Here is a 14,582-nt window from a genome sequence, read left to right on the forward strand (position 1 = left end):
AAGGCAGCAAGTATGAATATGTACATGTGTATGTATGTATATGTCTGTGTATGTATATGTATGTATACGTTGAAATGTATATGTATGTATATGTGCGTGTGTGGGCGTTTATGTATATACATGTGTATGTGGGTGGGTTAGGCCATTGCTCGTCAGTTTTCTTGCGCTATCTCGCTAACGCGGGAGACGGCAGTTAAGTATGAAGAATGAAATGAATGATATATATATATATATATATATATATATATATATATATATATATATATATATATATATATATATATATATATATTTATATATATATGATATTTATATCACATAATACCCTCCTGACAGTCGGATTGTTACCTGTATTGGCTCCATAGGTTAGGTTACTGGTTAGCGTCCCTTTCTCCCACACAAATGGAATCAGTTCGAATCCTGCTGTCACTAGGGCATTATATGAGATTGCTCGCTCTTGCACTTTGTTCTTTACATATATATATATATATATATATATATATATATATATATATATATATATATATATATATATATATATATATATATATATGTCATTTTATGAGATGGTATCGTTTGGTCATTTTAGAGTATTGATGAACATCACCTGTTTTCCCTCCCTATTGGTCTCTATGTTCTCGCGTGGGTGAGGTGGGTCAGTCCCTGAGCCGGGAGAGTATCAGGGAGGAGAGTGGAGGTTGGTTGGGCAGGGAGCAGCACGACGGTTCTTGCTGCATGGACAATCACAGGACCCCACCTCACCCTCGCCACCTGACCACACTCATGTGATCCGCCTACTTGCTAACTGTGAGGTGCATTACGAACACAAGACTTATCTCAGGCCCTCCCCGACCGCAGCCAGAGGCGTCGTTACTCACTGTACGTCTACCATTGTCACACACACGCACACACACTTCGTTGTTGTACTCAGGTACTTCTAGTTTTGGAATGGTCGTCTATAGCTCAGTGGTATAGTGAGTTAGCGTTGCTGACTTATGATCCGGCGCGATCGGTTCATATGTTCGTCCTTCCTCAGTTTGGTTGGTGAGTGGTTGCCACATTGGATTGGTTGGTAAAAGCACCAGCGCTGTGACGGGTATTATCAGCCGCGAGCTGGTAACACTGCTCGAGTTTATATAAGAGGTGGCCATGCCGGGGTCATGGCCCCTCACTGACAGGCCTAGTGAACCTACCAGGGGTCTGCTGCTTCCCTGATAGATTCACTCATTTAAACCTGTGGACTTGGCACATCATGCGTCGTGATGGATGACCCTCTCAGAAAGGGATTAAAGGATTTTACTCTTTTATAAAGTTAAGAAATATTAGAAGAGGCAGAGCCAAGAGAGGCATTGTTCACGGAACAAAGACCATTGTATTTAGTAGGTCACTCAGCAGTGACCTAACGGCCAAAGGGACTGTTTCAACGGCTCTTTGACCCCGGGGATTGATGACCCAGTTTTGACCCGACTCCATGGCAGGCTGTGGCAAGAAAAGTGTCAAACGTGCGAGCCAAAGTAAGTGATGAATTATTTGCAGGCCAGGGCCAAGCGGTCTGGTGGCTCCATCGCCTTTATTGCTCCTCCTCTTGACTTGTCTCTCCATCAGGCCGTGTCGTCTGTCAGCGCCTGGATGGGGTGAGCGGCCGACCCGACACACATGGAAGACCCGATTGTCGTTACAGTTATGTTCCGGGCTATTAATACAGTTGTGGGGCAGTGGAGGCAAGAGATGTTGGGTTGCTTTACCGTTGGATGAGATGTATTCTGTTCTGTCTTACCGTGTGAACATCGCTGGGCTCCATTGACATAGTTGGAGGCTTTGTTTATGGATAGTTATTATGGAAATAGATGAATTCTTTCTACATGAGAAATTATATGAAGTTTATTTATTTGTACCGTACGTAGAGGGAAGTTTACAGTTGAGAAGCACCATCTCTTGAACCTTCTTTACAATCTTACAACTTTTTCAACTGTTTCCTCGTCCAGTCATGAGTTAACATTTCCTTTGATAAATTTCATCAACCATTCATCAGACCAATTTTAAAAGTTTGTTTAGGTCCCCTTGTAGGTTGAGGCAATCCTGTTCGGTCTTTAACCTCCCCATGACCGTAGCATTATCCTCAGACATGTTCAGGTCGGAGTGCAATCCCTCAGGCAGGTCATATGCATAGATCAGGAAGAGCAGTGGTGCAAGAACAGGACCCAGTAGTATTCCATTAGTTACCTTATCCGATTTCGAGAAGGCTCCTATGACGTTCGTCCCTTTTCCCTCCCACAAAGATGATTTACATATCGAGTGAGTCTTACCCGTAACCCTGCCAGATCTACCTTCTTAGTGGTATAGTGTCAAATGCTTTCTGGCGGCCTAAAATGGAGCTCACTCTCTCGTAGAAATCAAATAGGTTGGGGAGAGATAGTCTTACGCGCGCGCGCCTCTTTGTGTGTGTGTGTGTGTGTGTGTGTGTGTAAACAGGGTAGCACACTTCAAATATTCGTCCAATTTACAGTTAAAGAAAATGATAATTATAACCAGGAGGAGAATTCCTCTCAGTATGCGAAGTTCACTGTGTTATCAGGACTGCGTCATGGTTGGCAGCAGTGGGCATAGCTTCTCTCCCTCCACGTCTTCCGTCATGCCCTAATGTCTCAGGGCTTTAACCTGAACCACTGTGGTTGCAGGTGACCACAGAGGAGAACCTCTTGCCATCCGCCAGTACTCCAGGACCACGGGAGGCGTCCTTGGCCAGGGTGGATTGGTCCTGCCATCCTTTACCACTGCGGTACTACGACCCTTGGGTAGGATATCCTGGCCTTTCAAACCTGGCCTTTCTGGCTCAAGGGTCGTACCGTGCCCTATCGTGCTTACGTGAGGTCGTACCGTCGTGCTCACGGGGGTCGTACCCGAGTCGTATCGTCGAGAGCAAAGGTTGTGGTACTCCCGTGCTCAAGGGTCGTACCATCGTGTATTACGACCTCTTATTAAAGCCATTAAACTTAAAATCCTTTACTTATGGCTCTCTTGTATTTAATGGTCGGCTCTTTGCCACGACCCACGTAATGGGAAAGATATCTTTATATTTTTTTTATAGAAATCTTGGGGAAAATATTCGGTTTATTTGTTTATATGATACTTAGGGAAGATATTCTAAATATTTTTCTTGAAGTTCATGGAAAAGCTGTTCTGAATATTTTTTTTTTCATATAATCCTTAGAAGAGATATTCTGATGTTTATATTACATTTGATACGAAAGTGGAATATTGGATTTTAGAAAGTGGAGGTTGAGAGTTTCCTGCCTTAGCTCCCAGTGGTTTCATGATAAGTTTATTGCTAAATCTTATGAAAATTTAATTGCATATGTAGACAGCAGTCATGAGTTATGAGGTGAAATTCGATTTTAACTTTTTATTTGGACATGAATATGAAAGGTTTGGATTCGCAGGTCAAGTTTAATCTCTGTGAAGGCGACGGCACGACCCTTGGGCACGACGGTACGACCCTTGAGCACGACGGCACGACCCTTGAGCACGACGGCACGACCCTTGAGTACGACGATACTACCCTTGAGCACGATGGCACGACCCTTGAGTACGATGGTACTACCCTTGAGCACGACGGCACGACCCTTGAGTACGACGGTACTACCCTTGAGAACGATGGCACGACCCTTAAGTACGACGGTACTACCCTTGAGTACAACGGTACGACCTTTGAGTACGACAGTACAACCCTTGAGATATGATAGGTCGGCACTCATACCTTAAGAGTCCTCTCGTCGTGTTCAGGGGTCGTACTGTTGTGCTCAAGGGTCGTAACATCTTCTTTAAGGGTCGTAACGTCTTCCCTCAGGGTTGCATCGTAGTGCTGAACTCGCTAAGATGTAGCGCGTAATGCACGCCTATCATGATCCAACGACAATCAGGGAATGCGTCCATGTGTGAACTGAAAAAAAAAGAATATCTTAGTCATTTTATCTAGTTTTTCTTTTTTAAGGAAGCCAGAATGTATGATACTCCATGAATGTGTTAGATTGGTTTTTTTTTTCATACTAAAAGCGCTGAATAACCGTTAGGTTGTAGCGCTTTAAAAAATTTTCCACCGAAATCAATCACATCAGCTGGTCCCTCCCGTTGTACTGGCTTCTGGCTCGTTAGATATTCTGGACAGACTTTTGTCAGGTCAGAGTTCAAAAATCTACCTCATCCGACACCAGGATCGTTTCATACCTGGTTAAAGCTTATTCAGAATGGTAATCGTTATACATTTATGTAAATATCATTCTGGTAATATTACAGATTTATGTAAATATAAGTCTGTTAATACTACCATTTGATGTAGTTCCCAAATGATTTCGTCGCCATATTGCTAGTAGAATGTTATAGATACAAATATTACGCTTCAAAATCCCAACGACAAAAAAATAGTTCCAGATTTTGAGCATAAGTTTCGAATCTCAAGTCCGCGCCGACATAGGTAGATTCGAGGGAGGGGGGGACTATTCCAGAATTTGAAAATATGGGGTAAACTTTACTTGTGGCGAGGCTCTACCACAAGGATTACAGTCTCGTCGAAGAACCCACTCAAAAGGAAATCCAAATATTCCCGTTATTGAAAGTAGCGCCGTCTTGGGCTGCAGGAGCCTTTTTGAAAGAGGTCTTAGGTAACACCAAAACTCTTATAAAGATTGGTTCTGGAATTAAAAATGTGTAATGTGTGTGTGTGTGTGTGTGTGTGTGTGTGTGTGTGTGTGTGTGGTAATGGCTGTGTTTTGCAATATTGGTGATTGTATTGGTTTCCCATGGTTGGGGTGGGCGGGCTGCTGCTCTTGGCTTGAAACATCCTTTTGTGATGGCAGACTCCACGATTTTATACTCTGATCAAAGGCAAGAGGCTTTTGAGGAGGCAGTCTGAATACATTTCTTTGAACCCCCTTGAGCATGACGGGACGACCCTTGAGCACGACGTTTTACGACACTTGAACACGACACTCAGGCCCTCCAGCACAACAGGCACTAAGTTTGAACGAGAGATTCGGGCCATCTTGAACACGAAGGGAGTTCAGAGTTCTGACTCAGCTCCAGATTGTGAACTGAATGAATATTCTTAGTCGTCTTTTCAGAATTATCCGTCGATGAATATTCGAAACGTTCATTTCATTATGTAAACTGTTCTTGAAAAGAATATTCAGAATGTCATTATTTAGAGTTCCATTTAGTTTACCAAAAGTTGATGTAACGTAATTTCCTTTTTACATAGATAGTCCTTCTGCTTCTTTTTTCAGTCCTTATCTTTCATTTAAATCTTTGGCGTTATTGTCGGTATTTCTTTAGAAAAAAAAATGTCTTCATATTCGTATATCCCAGTCTTTTCTTTCTGCCACGATTTTTTTCCTCGTGGAGTATTTTCAGCTGACATGTAAATTCTTCTTTGTGTAAGCATTTAAAAATTTTACCGTTTTACCTCGTTCAGTCCATTAATGAGACCCAAGAAGTGTGCGATGATGCTGTGTCCGCACAACCAGCATTATATAATGTTTGTTTAACATTTTATCGACTGAAAGTGATGATAAGAATAATGTATGGACAATATTGACCCCAAGGTCAATAAAAAAAACGAGGAACATTTCCCCGTTGTGTTAGTCCATAGGTTGGGGTCGTATGTTGTGTTGGGTGGCGTGTTGTATGTCTCCATCATGGCGGTCCTGCGCTCGGCCACCCCGTCACCCACCAACCGACGGTGTGTATTTTTTAACACTGGTTTTGGTTGACCTTCCCCGCTCATTGTTCTCTCCCGGGTGTTTATTGACATGGTCAGCTGATCCTGGTTATGTAGTGGCATTATATTTTTGTCGTGTTTCAAATGTTTTCACCCTAGATTTTTTTTTTTTTTCACGCAGTAAAATGATTGATCAGCGTCAAGTGAAGTCGGGGAGGAGAGCAGTGTACAAGCGTTTACCGTACAGACTGGTCAGCCATGGCCGTCTTTAATGTGGACAGTGGCTTCGAGGCCCAAGTACATAGAACAGGTCAAGTAGGTGGTGTAAGAACATCCGAGTTTCTCACTGTGTTACCCAGTCTGTAAGATGCAGTATCTCTACTGCATCTTGTAACTCAGTTTTAAATTTAATATTGCTCATATCTTGGAACTGTCTCTGTTGTAGCTAATATATTGTAGCCAGTATATTGACACTTGTCTATCATCCCCGCTCGTTAGAAGTCTCACAATAGATATCATGTACTTAATTTTTTTTTTTTTTCAATCATTGTGATCCTCCATTAAGGCACTGGTCTTTGAATCGTATAACTCAAAATATGTTACCCGGTTTGTACGAAGCTTAGGATACATTTTACAAAGTTCACACTATTGTTTACGGTTTGAAATGGAGCTATAAACGCTTTGCTTTGACGATTGTAAGTTGAGAAATTAAAAAAGAAATGAAAAGTCACACATTATCCTCTGAAGTGTAGACATAACATATCAGATTCGGAGCTGTTTAATGATTCGAGTTTGTTCAGGATCGAGTGGCAGTTTGCTAGGCTGTGTCATCATTTAGTTATTAACAAACCTATAAGTTTTGTTGTTTATGAAAGACGATTACTGGAACAGAGCGTCGCTTAAAGTCTTTTGAAATACAAGAACACGTTATATTCAGCAGCAAGTGTGTGAGGAATGGATTTATTATACAGTGAATTAGAAGGACCGTCCGTTCTGGCGTTGCTTGAGTATTTGATCAAATTATACGTTCTTGGTTGGCGTACAAAATATCGTAAACAAACGATTTTACTCATTTATTCTATAGAAGATGTCCTAGGCAAGAGATATTACCCCTATATATCGTAGAAAATATCGTGAACTAAAGACTTTACCCTTGAGTACTTTTTATATATCTTTGGTTTTATTTGTTGATCTGCAGCGAAAGAAAGTATGTCGTTTTCTTCCTTGATAGTGACGGTGCATGTGTGATAATCGTGTTTCCCGTGTGGCTGTGTTCATATATTATGTGTGTGTGTGTGTGTGTGTGTGTGTGTGTGTGTGTGTGTGTGTGTGTGTGAGTGTAGTTGTGCTGCGTCAGGTGGGTCTCTTGGCCGGAACTCTGCGGACTTTACCTTCCATAGTTCATTACTAAAACTGGAACCTTCACCCAGCGGTTGTCTCGCTCGCTACCCGCATCCTCACGCCATACAGTACTCTTGAATGCCTCCTTTATCAGGTTTCTTCGTGGGTATACCCCTTATATTGGTATATTATTAGGTTCATCTTTATATCGGTACATCTCTCGGTACCCCCTTAAATCGGTAGAACTTGCATTCCCTCTAATGTCGGTATAATCTTGGGTAGCCTCTTAATATCGGTATATCCTTCGGTGCTCCATCTTGCGGTGTAAGCCCTTGGTACCTTCTCTCTCGGTATAGCCCTTGATTACCTTAATCTTGTATGAAGAGGCAGTGTTGAAATCCGCCGTTGTTTAGAGGGAACTAAAAAATGTTTGGGATTTACCTCATCCCAAATCCTCTTGCTACACTCTGCACCATCCCAGACCTACGTATCTACACTTTATCCCAGTTCTACCTTTCTGCACCCTGCACCATCCCAGGCTCCCAGCTGTACCATGCACCATCCCAGGCTCCCAGCTGTACCCTGCACCATCCCAGGCTCCCAGCTGTACCCTGCACCATCCCAGGCCTACCTTGCTACACTCTACTCCATCCCAGACTAATGATGCTACTACTTCCACCATCCCAGGTCCCAGCTACACCCACCACTATCGCAGGTCCCCTGCTACACCCTTACACCATTCCAAGTCCCAAACTACACCCTGCATCATCCCAGGCCCCCAGCTACACCCTGCACCATCCCAGGTCTTCATCTTCAGACTACACCACCTGAGGCCAACCACCTAACCACCCACGCTGCCGATTTTCCCCACTGCTTTGTCTTTATGATGACCCAGTTCCTCGCCGCTGCTTCCCCCTCCTCCTCCTCCTCCGCCTGTCCCCCAGCGCGAGATGACGGCCGACGCCGGCGAGCGGCGACGGGCCTCGTGGTTGTCTAGGTCGGCGGGACGCTTTAAAGCTGTGCACCCCGGACGGTGGCGGCGTGAAGCTCTGGCCCTCTCCGACGCGACGGGAGGACGCAGGCGGGAGCCATTCGAACCCTTCAAGGACCACACGCCACCGGAGACTCGGTTGAAAGGGTTCTTCCACTGGAGCAGAGGCACCACCACTGTAGATAGATGCAAGAGCCCTGCTTAGTCACACTGTGGTCGCCTCAAGTCACGGCGGGACCTCAGCAGACGATGAAGGGAACCTCTGAAGCCGGTGGGGGTCCGACATGAGCCGAAGAGCACCTGCCCGCCCGGCCCGTGGCCGCCAGTCAGCTTGGATTAAAGAAAATGGAGATGATTTCCAGCGGCTTGAGGGTGTTTGCAGAGGACTTGGCGGGAGAGAGGGAGGGTAGCCCCACGGCTACAGCTGGGACAATAGCCGCGATGGAGAGCTTGAAGTAGCGCCTCTTGTGTTTGGATCGTACATTACCGACATCTGAGGACAATCATATGTAGCTGGTGACCCTCAGGCATGTACAGACGTTTCCAGTGATTTCTGGGATGTTCTTCTGTACCTCGGGGATTGGATCTGTTGGGTGCTGTGCTGAGGAGTTGGCTGATTGCTCAAGTCTCCATCAAATAATACGAGTCGTAAACACAGTCAGTGGATGTACCTGCAAATGCTACAGTGTAACGCTTCCACCTACATTGTTGTGGCAGCTGCAAGTAATGTCGTCTTGTTTCGATGCATTACGTGAGCTTGAGATGCATCGTCTATGGGATGAACTAAGCTTAGCCCTGGTGACTGAGCACCGTAGCGTTCAGCTTGGCTCATGATAAGCAGGGGTCTGGGCAGGTGGATGTGAGGTGCAGGTGGGGAGGATCAGTGAGGGTTACGACCTTACTTGGGGTACCGGAGCGGGAGGGTCAGGTTAGCAGGATGCTACTTACGTCATCGGCCGCGTCAGAGTCACTTGATCACTGGCGGATGAAGGTGGCCAGGCGTCGGGCACGTGAAGGAGGAGGTCCGTAATGTGGACTGTGGGAGAGTAAGGTAAACTGACGCTGGAGGAGGTAGGGTAGGAGAGATGGCTGAGTCTGTTGCAAGGGAAGAGATGAGTGGCGACGGAATGTACACAAAAGTGGGAGATATTTGCCTGAGTGGTGAGGTAAAGGGGTCCCTGATAGTGAGGCTAGAGAGGGGCTCGTGATGTTGCGTCTAGACAGAGGGGTCGTGATGGTGAGGCTAGAGAGAGAGAGAGAGAGAGAGAGAGAGAGAGAGAGAGAGAGAGAGAGAGAGAGGATCATGATGGTGAGGCTAGAGAGGGGGTGGGGATCGTGATGGTGAGGCTGGAGAGGGAGTCGTGAGGGTGAAGTTAGAGAGAGGGGATCGTGATAGTGAGGCTAGAGAGGGAGTCGTGACGGTGAAGCTAGAGAGAGGGAGTCGTGAGGGTGAAGCTAGAGAGAGAGGAGGATCGTGATGGTGAGGCGAGTGGGGAAAGAAAGTCAGACGTCAGAAGCTTCAGCAGGAAGGGCTTAATGATGGCTTGGGGGCAGAGGCGGAGATGTGGCCAGTAAGGTGCTAGACCAAGACTGGCTGGGGACTGGCAGCCTGGGAGAGTCTTCCTAGGGACTGTGGCAGCTTCGGGAAAGCCAACTGGGGATGAGCAGCCGGGGGAGAGTCTGGCTGGGGACTGGCGGCCAGGGTAGCCCTGATTTCATTGCACAAGAGACAACAACCATTCCACAACCCCTTGAGCACGACGGTACATAATGAACAAAATGGTACTAACCTTGAGCACGATGATGTACCATCCTTGAGCATAATGGTACTACCATTGATCACGATTGTACCATCGTGAGGAAGATGGTACTGTCCTTGAGCACGACGGTACGATCCTAGAGCATGACGGTACCACCCTTGAGCACGACGGTACGATCCTAGAGCATGACGGTACCATCCTTGAGCACGACGGTACCACCTTCATAAGGGCACCACCCGTAAGCACGATGGTACCTGCATTGAGCACAATGGTACTATCCTTGAGCACGACGGTACGATCCTTGAGCACGAAATTATCACTTTAGGATATGATTGCCTCTCCTCCCACCGAACCCAACACATCCACGCAGTTCGTAAAGCCACCTACCTGTATACATTAGATTTAGTCCTGGTTACATACGAGGAACTCGTCGTTAATCTCATGGTTGGAGGAAGACAAATGTGGTACAAGTGATTAGATGAATTAACTCTGAGGTTGCCTTCAGTACCCCATGTATATTGGTGAACATAATAAAAGAAAACGGCTTAGGATTGTACACGCGCAGATGTTAGAAATCCGAGCTTTGCTCTTGTTTGGAGAAATTTCGTACGATATTGTAAATGAAAATGATGTAAACGTAGCTTACAAAATTTTCATGTAAATCATTTGTAGTAAAGGGAACTTGGTCAGACAGGTCGTAGCAGAATGTTATTTCCCAGAACAGCCTTGAATATTGATGTTCCCCCAAATATTTACACGCAAGAAGCTCAGGGAGAGAAATAATCAACATTATAGTGTAAATTGCGTAAATTTGCATGGAAAAACGAAAAAGATATTTCTTTTATATCAGGGCAAACGACCATATGAAGTATTTATCACAGAAGACAACTCGACTTTAAGAAGACGACTCGACTGAAGACACTGAAGTCATGACATAGATTATTTTTATTGTTATTATTATTATTATTATTATTATTATTATTATTATTATTATTATTATTATATTATTATCATTGTTGTTGTTAAACTGTCCTATCTTTATGGAGATCCTGAAGCTTCGAAGATGCACTGCAGTCTTCACGGGGATAGGGTGGAGTCCTTTCAAATGTGTTTTCTCTCAGAATTGCACTCCCTCTCGTCCATTAATGACGATACACCTTCTTGGAAGGAGAGTTTTTATTTTCATTCTCAGGTGTACCCCCATGCAGGCAGTGTATGGCAGTGATATGAAATCATAAATCTTCATCGCATTTACCGATGGAAACGCATCTGGTATTCCAGATCTACTTCCACGATAGTGGAGAATATTTTGGCAACATACTGACATACAAGATTCAGATCTACTGTCAGCGTTAAATGGAATTAAAGGAAATACATAGGCATGGACAGTAAAAGCCAAAAATAAGATATATCAAACTCATGACTGCTCGTTATCAGTAAATCACTTGCTGCAGGGAAAGTTCTACTGCATTGGAAGTTTGCCGATGAAGCCTCGATATTAAGAAAAGGTAATTTGTCCACTGCATTGGAAGTTTGCCAGTGAGACATCGATATTAAGGTAATTAGGCCTAGCCTACGATATTAAGATAATTAGGCCTAGCCTGCGATATCAAGATAATTAGGCCTAGCCTACAATATTAAGATAATTAGGCCTAGCCTGCGATATTAAGATAATTAGGCCTAGCCTGCGATATTAAGATAATTAGGCGTAGCATGCGATATTAAGATAATTAGGCTTAGCCTACAATATTAAGATAATTAGGCGTATCCTGCAATATTAAGATAATTAGGCGTAGCCTAGTAATGTTCGCTTGATTGCCTTGGCGTCTGGTGTTAGCAAACTTATGGAAACTACCATTCGACACAAGATTTGATAATATCTACAGGTTTACCACTAAACCAACCGATTTGTAGATTGATATTCTACGAAATTGTTCCTAACAAATATTTTTCATTTTTTTTTATACAATAAACGTGTATGATGAAAGTAAAGCAATTGATGTTTCTTGAGATTTTCAGAAACAGTTCGATGAATTTCCCCATGAAAGATGACTAGGAAAGGTTAGGTCGCGTGGAATATATTGGGTTATACAGTGTACAACACTTTGATGGTCAGAAAACTGGATAAATGACCGTAAACGAATTGTGATTAAACGGCCGAGCCTCACAGTAGTTAGAAATAACAAGTTCTGTCTGATATGTATTAGTGACGGTGAGATTAGGCTATGCTGGAAGGTACAAAATTCACCGATGATTCTAATATGAAAAGTAACGTTGCAAACGAAATTGAACATCAGCTGCTACAAATGGACGTAAACTGATGCATTGGGTTCACGTGTGGCATAGGAATTTTAATGTGGATAAAGTGCAAAGTTTTACACATTGGCAGTAAAGATGAGAAGCTGTAGTATGAATTCTATTGAGTAATGAAACGTAAATGGGGACAAAGACTTCGTTGTAGTAATTTCTAATGACCTAGAAATAATTTAGAGGCAAGAGAATAAGTAAAATAAATAAAACATTAGCCTAAGATTCATAGGGCATTCGAATTCAAGTCTGAAAAGTCAACCTTACTCTCTGCGATCCACTGATGCGTCTTTTAACTTGAATATTGTGTCCTCTTTCGGTCATCTCATTTCAGAAAAGACAGAATAAAGAGAAGTGCGGTAGCAAACTATTAGGATGATTCCGGGAATGAGAAACAGATCCTGCGTGAGCCAACTAGATCTTAGTTATATATATAGCTTAGAAAATAAGTTAAGAGGTGATGTGGTTCAAGTATTTCAGAATGATCAAAGGCTTTGAGAATCTTTTCCTAAACATATATACAGGACTAGATCACTTTGGTGTAACGCGTAGTAGCAAATGGTTTATTTTGAATAAGGCAAATTACTTATGATAGATGATGCTATACCGATAAAAGTAATGGAAAGCAAACACCATAGATACGTTAAAGACAACTCTATATATTTAGCTAAAAGTCCACCATTGTCTATTTGCGTCTCCACACATTTAAAGTTTCTAAGTGTTTCTCCGCCGTTGTTAATCCTATCTGCTATCGCCGGTAACTTCGAAAGAACCTGATAGTTTGGTGCTGTTTGCCATCCTTGGTGGGGTTTTCTAGTGTGTGAGAGGTGAGATAAGGGAGAGACGGTTTAATAGAAAAGAAAGGGAAAGGCGTGTGAGGGACAGGCAGGAGAAATTGTTAATCAACGTGGAAATTATTTGCAATCGATAGAAAGGGGCTGGGGTGAACGAGATATTCTCCGTAAACTAAACCTAACCTAAAAGCCGAGTCTATTATGGAAGATCTCATTATATTATAAACACATCGCATACCTAACTTTCAGACTTCTTGGGTTTGTTTCTATTTTGCAGTGCCAGTAGAAGTGCCCGTAATACATAAATGTAGGAGAATCGGCAGTAGCATCTCTTGTCTGGATGAATTGACAAGACAATGTTATAGAAAGAATGGTTGTGGTCTTTGTCCCTCGGGAAAAATTTCCCTAAACTCCAGTCATTCAGGAGAAATTTACTGCGATGTTTATTTCTTGAGAGTGAGCAATTTGGAGACGTGGTTGTGGTCAATAGAGCGGGACGGTGGTGGGTGGGTGGCGGGCGGCGGGCGGGCGGGACGTGGCAGAAAGCCAAGGATTGACGGGCGGCGCAGGACGCGGCCGGCCTGACAGTCGGGTCCGCCACCTGGGTTATTCTCGTTACGTAACTTTGTTTTTTGCTTCTTTTTTTTGATAATGGCTATCTAGTTACCATATGTGTCGGGCAATGTAAGATGTGTAATGGGAGGTACATTTACCTCCATAACCCCATGTATACGACGGGACGAACGGTCGTAGGATATGTAACCAAGGGTCGAACCCGATGTACTGAAGTGATTGATGTCTAGCCTACAAATTAGCGCATTTGCGAAGGTTATGTCATAGTTGTGTGTGTAGAGTGTGGAGATCAATATTCCTTGGGAAAAAGAAATATGGCATCCATTACACACGGGAGGTTTTCTTTTTAAAGACAATAACACTGAAGGCGTTCGATCGTCTGCCCTACCAGCAGAATACTGACCACTGTATGCATGTTCTATTGTGTGTCAAAATTGCATAAATTTCCCCATTTCTTTACTATCCCAGAAAGTATATGATGTGTAGGAATTGAGTTATTCATGAGTGACGGGTGTATGGGTGACCAACATATGAAATATACTGCTTATTTATTGCAAATTTTTACCATTACAACTATTGGCAAGGGTAACTAAGATGATTACAGATATTTGCTTTTTGTAGTAAAGAGACGATGAGCTGTCAGAAGTTGATAACCTCAGAAATACACAACTACTTATAAAAGGTACAACTCCTTGTAGGCTCATAAGACAACACTCAATTCCCCACATGCCTAGAGTCTGACACAGACGGGCACGCAACCACTCCACAGACTTCCTCTCAGACACAGACAGACGAACCTGTGTCGACACAGCTTCCCAGACGCAGACATACACCCCATACAGAAGCACATCCTTACAGACAGTCATAACAGACGCACAGCTCACACACACACACACACACACACACAAACACACACACACACACACACACACACACACACACACACACACACACACACACACACACACAGACACACACACACATATGTACAACCTCACAGACACTCATCCACTACAGACGTTGGGCCTTCCGGACAGACATGCAACCTCCACAAACGTACAGCCTCCCACAGACACTACCCGTACAGACGTACAACCTCCACA

General features: G+C 43.8%; 1 protein-coding gene across 4 annotated transcripts in view; it reads left to right on the plus strand.

The window, feature by feature from the left end:
* The window catches only part of LOC139766683 (glutaminase kidney isoform, mitochondrial-like), a 440,343-nt gene that overhangs the window by 132,640 nt on the left and 293,121 nt on the right, over positions 1–14,582 (plus strand). The window lies entirely within an intron of this gene.

The sequence above is a fragment of the Panulirus ornatus genome, chromosome 58, assembly GCF_036320965.1.
Source record: "Panulirus ornatus isolate Po-2019 chromosome 58, ASM3632096v1, whole genome shotgun sequence".
NCBI classification, from domain to species: domain Eukaryota; kingdom Metazoa; phylum Arthropoda; class Malacostraca; order Decapoda; family Palinuridae; genus Panulirus; species Panulirus ornatus.